Raw genomic sequence first — 8,833 nt, 5'->3', positions numbered from 1 at the left:
AGCCGTTTGATATTTTGTTTGCGGGAATCAAACCGGGCAATAGCACAGATAATTTATCGCAAACCTGATTCATCACAATGACGTCATATTAGTCTTTATGACGTCATCATTAAGAGGACGAGGATCTTAGCTCATTCGAGCTTGTTTTCGGTATGAGAGACACGTTTTGTTTTGTTTTTTTTGCCTCTCCTTGCTGTTCTTGAGGAATCATTTCAATTCGGTATTAAGATCCATCCGTTTGGTCCGAGCGGGGTCAGAAGTGCAATCCATTTTGAATGACGTCCATCGATGGGCAGGTCACAGGTGAACGGCTTTTACAAACTTCCAACCGATGGGTTCGGCTCGGTCCTCTGGCACACCTGTTGGGTTTACGGTGTTGCGTTGGCCGGTTTTCCAGCTCGAGGAGACCGCACGCGTCCGGTCAGGTGGAGACGAGGTCATCTCGAATCCATCGACCCGAATGTTTCAGCTCACTCGGTGAGTGTATCGAGACCCAGGTGACCAGGTGAATCGAGAGTGGTGTTCCTCGAAACTCAGCAAGAGGGCGCTCGGCATCACCAAGCACTCCCACCGACGAGTCCAGAGGGTGAGCACGAAGGGTGGTTCTCAAGGGGGAGGCTCAGCTCGGCTCCGCTTTTCCCGTGGCTGGAGCGTCGCGGGCGGCAGCGCTGACGGAGTGCTCGTGCTGCGGACGTCGAGCCAGGTGAGCGAGTCCGCACCTGGGAACGCGTTTGTTTGGCAAGTCGAGGTGTTTTCAATGCCGGGAGCTGCTCTCGCCGGTACTTCTGTGAACTCGAACTTTATAAATCGATTCCCACTTCCAGCGAGCGGTCTCTCGTCGATCCCTGCGGCCTACAAGTCCCGAATTGTGGAGGAATCGCGGCCGGACCACACCTATCGGCGGGTTCCAAGCGACGGGGATTCCATCGGTTGTGGAAACTTTTTAGTGATTATCGTGAGATTTCGTTCTGTTCTCGTTGCCATGTTTGTGTGAAGTAATAACGTTAGTTAAAATTAATAAATATGTCGTGCGTCTGATTTGATAAAGTGTCCAAAAGTTAAGGTTGATTCACTCCTTTACGACGTCACAAGCATATTCGCTTTTTTTCTATCATCGGCAATTTTGAAGAGCCAGGCAACTAGCTAACATTGACATATACACCGCTTAAAAATTACCCTGAAAACGTGTGCACATATGCAGAAACACTTCTGAAGAAGAAGAAGAAGAAGATAGTTGCCAGAGAGAGGGACAGGCTTCAGCTCAGAGCAACGAGAGTGACCCAAGACCGAGCAAGACGAATGGGCCACACAAGGAGCATCTGAAAGAGACGAGGAATGTGAAGGGATCTTGTGGAGATGTTTAACCTCATGAAGGACATGACACAAAACAAGCACAGAATAATGTTTTACCAGAATGGGCACTGACAGGACGAGGCAAGAGAACACAATGTCAATCGTGAAGAGAAGGAGAGTGGTGTGGTGAATGCATGGAATGGTCTCCCTCTAAGGGTTATCATGGCGACATGGAGTCTGTGGATGGTGTGAAAGTATGTATATATATATATATATATATATATATATATATATATATATATATATATATATATATATATATATATATAGTCACGGAAATGGCCCTTCGCAGGCTACTAAATATAGGATGAGCTCAGATCCCCCATTAAATGCATGTTTAGCTAGGTTGTTCGGGAGAATGGACGTTACATGTGTGTCGGGAGGTGTAGCTTGCATGTTTATTGTTCGTACAGTGGTGGTGTGTCGAGGGCTTCTTCTTCCTCCCCTCTCCGGACGATAGGCCCCGCCCAGTCGGCTGAGGGGGAGTGGCCTGGAGAGGGAGGTGGAGCCAAGGGGAGGAGTTTGTCGGCTTCGTAAAGGGGGAGGAGCCAGTGGCTCGGAAGCGAGCGAACGAAGACCTCGTGAAATGGTTCAGTTTTTGGGAAACAGTCGGTTTCGAGGCGAGAAGGAAAGGAAAAAGTGATAAGAAACTGAGAGAACGGAGGTGATTCTGCCGTGAGAGAAACGGCAGTTGGCTTTGAGAGGGAAGCGAGCGAACGAAGGAGGGACAGTGTTGAATCTGCCGGGAGAGAAGCTGAACCTGAGCGTGCCGATTTCGGCCATTTTTGGCAGTGGGAGAGGCGGCCTGCACGTCGAGTGGGCGATCGACTCTTGTGAGGAGGTGATCGGCAGGTTCAACCTGCGTCTGGCCGCGGAGCCTCCGTCCTTACTCACCTCACGGCTCGACACGTTTGTCGATCCGCCTGCGGAGCCCGGCACCTTGAGCTGGCCTTCTCTGGTGAACAGGCCAGGCCTGGATTTGTATGCTGGACCTTGAGAGAAATCAGCTGAAACCCATCGTCGATCTAAAGGTCTTGTGCCGTCGACATTGCGCGGGGCCAGAACGTGCTGAGGAGGGCGTGCGCACGCAGTGCCTTGAGAAGAAAGAGCACGGCGCCGCCATCTTGCCACGCGGCGTGCTCGAGCTTGGGGCTCGAATCCGTGGACATCCGCTTGTTACGAGCGACATTCGTGCTTTTGACACTTTCCTCTCGTCCATGAAACATCACCAAGTACTCTGTCTTGTCTGCATGCATGCTGTCTGTCTGTCTTGTCTGCACGTTGTTTAAGACACATCTTGGTTGGGACCCCCTCGAAACCTGTAATCCGTAGTTCCCTAGTTAAGAACGGGTTAAAGATTGTTAATAAAAAACATTGTCGTGAATGTTTTGCTTGTGTCGTGTTCCCCGTTGTTCCCCAATAAATCTGGTTAATTCGGATGAAGTTGGTGCTATGGATTAATTTGTGTTGCGTCGAGGATCGATCCGTTCGATTGGTATATAAAACCAAAATGGTTACAGACTGGCAGAAAACGCTCGGCATCTGACAAAACCAGTCTGTAACCGGGGTTCTATTTCCCCAACTGGTAAGGTGCAAGGATTACGTTGGTATCGTGATTGAAGACGCGTGACCCGAGGCCTGTGCCGAGCCAGTCGGCGTTAAAACCCCGGAGACGGCGGTGGTGAGGGTGGCACCAAGAGTCGGGTGAGAATCCCGCCACCCCGGATCCGCAAATATATATATATATATATATATATATATATATATATATATATATATATATATATATATATATATATATATATATACACATATATATATATATACACATATATATATATATATATATATATATATATATATATATATATATATATATATATATATATATATATATATATATATATATATATATATATATATATATATATATATATATATATATATATATATATATATACACATATATATATATATATATATATACATATATATATATATATATATATATATATATATATATATATATATATATATATATACATACATATATATATATATATATATATATATATATATATATAATACCAAGCTTGCACACTAAAAACTCGGCGCGCCGTCACACGATCCCTATGAAACTGCTGTGGCACTTAGCGGACATGCCGACAATGTTTGGGAAGTCTTGGCGTTCCATAGTACCACTTGCATTTTGCACAATGTGTATTTTTGTCATTCCCCGTGTATGGTCTGTCGTCTGCTACCAGCTATGTTTTACTGCTATCCCGTGCATGTGCACGGGTATCGCGAGTATATATATATATATATATATATATATATATATATATATATATATATATATATATATATATATATATATATATATATATATATATATATATATATATATATATATATATATATATATATATATATATCCAGCTCAGTTAACACCGATGCTGGGTGGATGAGATGAACTAGTGGGGTTTACTCCTTCAAACGATGTTCCGAATTGTGGCGGACAACATGTGTGCCCGTCGTGAGGAGAGACATGAGAAACCTTCCAGCTTTTAAAACAAATGGGTTTATTTCCTGTACCCACAACCATTAACTCAGGATGATGTAATCGTGGAGGGATACAACGGCGGGTTGAGCTGGGGAACAAATGGGGACACAAAATCGATAAATGATTATGTAGAATGAGAAAAAAAATGATGTCTCCACACACCAGACTCGGTCACTGACGAAAAGGGGATAAAACCGGGGACTCAGCTCTGGCGGCAACGGGAATGAGCAGGCGATGAAGAGGGACGAGGATGACGACGTCGAGGTGAGCAGATGATTGTGAGGGATGATGAGATGATGGGCAGGGTGACAATTATGAGACGAAGCAGCGGGGTGATGAAAACTGGCAGGCAGGACAACCTCCTTAACACTCTCACACAATTTGTTCTCCTCAGAACCTTTCCCTCACAACTCTTTCTCTCCACACCTCGACAGTCTCCTTCGTCGTCTCCAACTGCCAGATTTGGCTCTTCCCTCTCCACAACTCCCTCGGCAATGCTCCCCCCCAAGGGTCTTTTGCCAAGTCTCCCGGTGCCCCCGATAGAGGTTGACATCGAGGTTATATGCACAATTTCCTTCATCATAATTCCTAACTAATTATTAAGATAACATTTCCCTACTTGTACATCGAGATGGCTTACTACTCGTACATGGACCATACTACTCTATACATTCACATCTGCTCTTTGGGAATACCTATCCCCCCTTCCCTCACAAACGTAAAAAAAAATAAAAAAATACATACACTTGTGGAAATGACTCCTTGTGGGTTAAAGATCTTTTACCCTAACTGAACTGGGTGATTTTGAGCCTTCCCTGACTGGGTCTGGCCGTCAATGGTCCGATGAACTTGAAAATGTGTACACACATAGATCATCACGTGAGGAACGTGAAGGTAAAAACATAAAAATTCATCAAATTTTTCTAATTCAAAATCAAAAGTTTTAATTGTTGGTTACAAGGTGTCAAATGAGCAAAGCTTTGCAAAGACACCGAGTTTTGCTTTTTTGTATTTAGATAAACTCGAAACACTCGCTCCCTTTGGGAGCATTGGCAAGTCGTCTCCCCCACCCCTTGCGAGGTGGGAGGGGGGGAGGGGTTGTGCCCATGACTTGACCCTGGGTACTACTATCACGTATGCAAAATTTGGTGGAGATTGGCCCAGCCGTGTTTTCTTCTCTGTTTTTCAGATGCCCATACATTCATTCATTCATACATACATACAGAATAGGATGCCGTGCACAGTTTCATGACCTGAAGCATGTTCATGATTGTTGCATAACTCAGTTACACGTGGAATGCGTCCACAATGTGCGTGCACCAGTATATTCCACCGCTTTGTTGAAATGGCCACTTCATTCGGAAGGGGTTCCAACTAAGTTGTACAGCCTTCTTGAAGTCGCATCTGCTCTTGCATTAACATGGTGTCAGCCACGATTAATATCATGTAACGGAAGAGTTTTCCAAAATAAATGTGTTTTAATGGCACAGACAAGAAATTTTCATCTCTTTGAAAAAAAAAATAAACAATTGCCTTGATATCCATTACTTTGTCAAACTGGCTAAATATATTTGGTTAGTCTCCCAGTTCATCATTTTCCTTTCCTGTCAAATGCTGTCATCCATGTTGCACGCAATGGTCGAATGAAATCCAAGATGGAACAAGAACTCCCTCACCGTGTGCTTCAGAATGTTCCCACTAAAAATCTCATGAATATTATTTGTGACTCGCATCCTTTATTTATTTTTCCACATCAGAGCCACTGTTTACAGCTTGTGGCTGGAGGAGCATAAAGAGCATGCAATCAATCTGCCTCGTTTGACATGTTTATAATTGCAATTCACCATGTATTTGTCAAAATTGCTGCAAATGCAACTGATATACAATGCAAAGTTTTCTTTAATCAAACCGAAGGAACTTGCAATCACTCCTTCTGACACAAACGTTAACTTATGGTTTGATAATTCTCGAGACCTCGTCTCTGTGCGATGGCTGGGACATTTTCGATGCTGTAACTGGTTCAAGGGTAAAAACCAAGAACTTTGCATCCCAAAAGGGAGGCCAAAGCTCAAAACTGACATTGCTGAACTATGTACGATGCATTCATCTGATGGCATAGGCGGCATGTGATGTCTTTGCGAAGATGTAGTGCACATCAAGAATACTCATCAGTGTATGAGGAGCTCTCAAAATGATTTTCTGTAAAGGGTGGAAACAATAGATCTGTATTTTACTCCAAGAATCACGATAGTTAATTAATCACTATGTATAATTTTCACTCTCCTATTTATAATCTCTCCAGCCTGGGTTTGAATCAAGACTTGGCGATAAAAGTTGACAGCCTGGTGTTTGATACGCAGGGCAATATATCGGCCAGTGTGTGCGCCTTCCATCAGAAGAACGTTAAGCCGGAGGATCCATCTGTCAGCACTGATTGTTGGTGGACATTAAAGATCCCACGGTGTCTTTCCCAAAGAGAGGCAAGTTATCGCCGGCACCCGAAGCAAATTACAAATTCCTGATACCTCCAGTCATGCGCCGGGCATGGTCAGGCTTGAGACAAAACTTTATACGGCGAACCCAACAAGAAGGTGGGAATAATTGAGGCCATCAAAATAATATAAGTTATATTAGTCGATGTTTTGTTGAAGATGACTGAAAATTAAACCGTCATGTCCAAGAGAAAAGGAATAGTGATAAAACAAAGGAAGACATTTTCTGATTATCTTGAGATGCAAACCTTGTATTTTCAATGTGAGAATTCTTTGTACAAATATAACAACAAACCGACTGAGGGTGCAAATTTTTGAACCCAACTGAGGGTAATCTCAGTTCCTTCCACAAAGCTTGGAACAAGTGAGTTAGTCCAGGAGCCCAGAAGGTTTATTCAAGTGAAAATCGCCGGAAAGTGTGACCTCATGGGCTGATGGGGTCATCCACCAACATCACAAAAATGCACTGCTGCCGGGTCTGACCCGTGGCTTTCCCCAAGAAATCACTCAATTAGTTATGCCATTACCAATAAACCTATTTTGCTCAATATCTGGAAAAATATGCATGATAATATAACGAATAAGGTGTCTACACCTATGTTTTCATGGTCAATCACTACACTCACACCCGCATTATTGCTAGAAAATGTATAGTTTACTGTGTAAACGTTTAGTTCACCCATTCAGTTAGCAACGCCATTGCGGAAAAACACATTTTCATGAATATCTGAAAAACACTGCATGATAATATTACAAATATGTTGTCTATACACATGTTTTTATGGTGAAATATTACAATGCCAACTCTAGTGCTTGAAAATGTTGAGTTCACCCTGAAAGTTGCCTTCTGGAGTCGTACCATCTCTGTCTTTTGTTACAATGTGGCAAATAATGCATTGGTCTCTGTCCCTTTTTGTTATTTACAGATTATGGCAAATGACGCCCCCGTTTGTATAATTTGCAAAGAAAGAGGAGAAAGAAACGTGCCCTGAAGACGGACAAGACATCTCTCACAAAGAAACTTGAAAGCAGACAGGAAGTGTTTCTCGATAACAACAGTCTTCCCCCAATAACAGCCGCAGTGATTGATGGCGGTATTATCCTCCATGAAACCGTGCTGCAGCACAGCAAGTCCACATATGCAACCATGGCAAAGGATCTTTTGGCATAAGTATGTTTGTATCGTGGGGAGCAAATCCATTTCGTGCTCGACAAGTACCAGTCATCATCAATCAAAGATCCTGAGCGAAACCTGCGTCGTTCAACTACTCCTCAATCATTCATCATTACTGGACCTGACCAGGCTCAGCGACAGAGTGGCACAGAGTTACTCAAAAGTGGATCATTCAAGGAAGAGTTTGCCCGGTTTGTAATGGAGGAATGGCAGAAACTCCAATATGGTTCAATTCTTGGAAGAAAAACACTTTCACACGGTGGTGTGTGTATGGAGATGAAGAACAACGAGGATGATGTGCTGCAAATTGAGGAACCGAATCACCTCCAATGTCGACATGAAGAAGCTGACACACTCATTGCCTTTCACGCAAACAACATTTCCACTGGTAACATTCTCGTAAGGTCCACTGATACGGACGTCTTCATCATTCTGCTTGGGCTTTCCTGGAAGGTCGGAAGGGATCAACATCATCATGGACTATGGATCTGGCAACCACCGAAAATACATTGATGTCACTAAACTAGCTGACATTCTTGAGAAGAAACAGACTGGTATCACTGAAGCACTAATCGGCCTTCATGCCTTGACTGGGTGTGATTTCACATCATGTTTCTACAGAAAGGCCAAAGTGAAGCCCTTCCAGTGGATGGAGTCAGATGCAGCTCATGTGATGGCATTGCGATCTCAAACAGCTGAGGAGGGAGACGTCCAAGCTGTTACATCCTTTGTCTGTGTGCTGTATGGCTTCAAAGCCTCTGACATTAATGAAGCCAGATACAAGGCGTTCATGTGAATGGGTGGTGGTGACGAAAAGGAGCCCCTTGCCAGAATAAAGAAGATAAACTGTGCCTCTCTTCCCCCGTGCACCAAGACACTTGGTAATCATATGAAAAGGGTGCACGATGTGGGAAGAATCTGGAAGAGAGCTGATCAGACAGATCCAACTGGTGGGGTGAGTCCGACAGACTATGGATGGAAGTTGTCTCAAAACTGCTTTGAACCACACTGGTATCCAGGAAGTTCAGTTCCAGAGTCCCTCACAGGCCCACATGAGGATGATGGGGATGGCGTGGAAGATAATTCAGTAGATGAGGAAGAGTCAGATAATGCTTGGAGTGGGGACAGTGATGAGAGTGACGAAAGTGATAGAGAAGACTTGTAATGCCAAGAGGACATCAAGTTAATTATGTGAACTTCACATTTGCAAGTTTTCCATATATCGTTGTTCGGTAATGGCGTCGCTTCATG

At 43.6% G+C, this 8,833-nt stretch overlaps 1 protein-coding gene across 12 annotated transcripts in view; it reads left to right on the top strand.

Annotated features, from left to right (window-relative positions):
- The first annotated feature begins 540 nt into the window (after positions 1-540).
- LOC147017947 (PDZ and LIM domain protein 5-like) overlaps positions 541-8,833 on the top strand; it is a 102,038-nt gene continuing 93,745 nt past the window's right edge. For 10 of the 12 annotated variants that reach the window (XM_085897079.1, XM_085897075.1, XM_085897065.1 and 7 more), the window contains exon 1: positions 541-703. The gene's annotated coding sequence lies outside the window, so the exon portion shown is untranslated. Of the gene's footprint in view, positions 704-908; positions 930-8,833 lie in introns of those variants that run through there. The other 2 variants (XM_085897062.1, XM_085897063.1) reach the window with 2 other exon arrangements.

The sequence above is a fragment of the Eptatretus burgeri genome, chromosome 10, assembly GCF_056783735.1.
Source record: "Eptatretus burgeri isolate ZD-2024b chromosome 10, Ebu_testis_v1, whole genome shotgun sequence".
In the NCBI taxonomy this organism is placed as follows: Eukaryota; Metazoa; Chordata; class Myxini; order Myxiniformes; family Myxinidae; genus Eptatretus; species Eptatretus burgeri.
The sequence above is the reverse complement of the archived record's forward strand: the minus strand, read 5'-3'. Positions and strand labels throughout refer to the sequence as shown.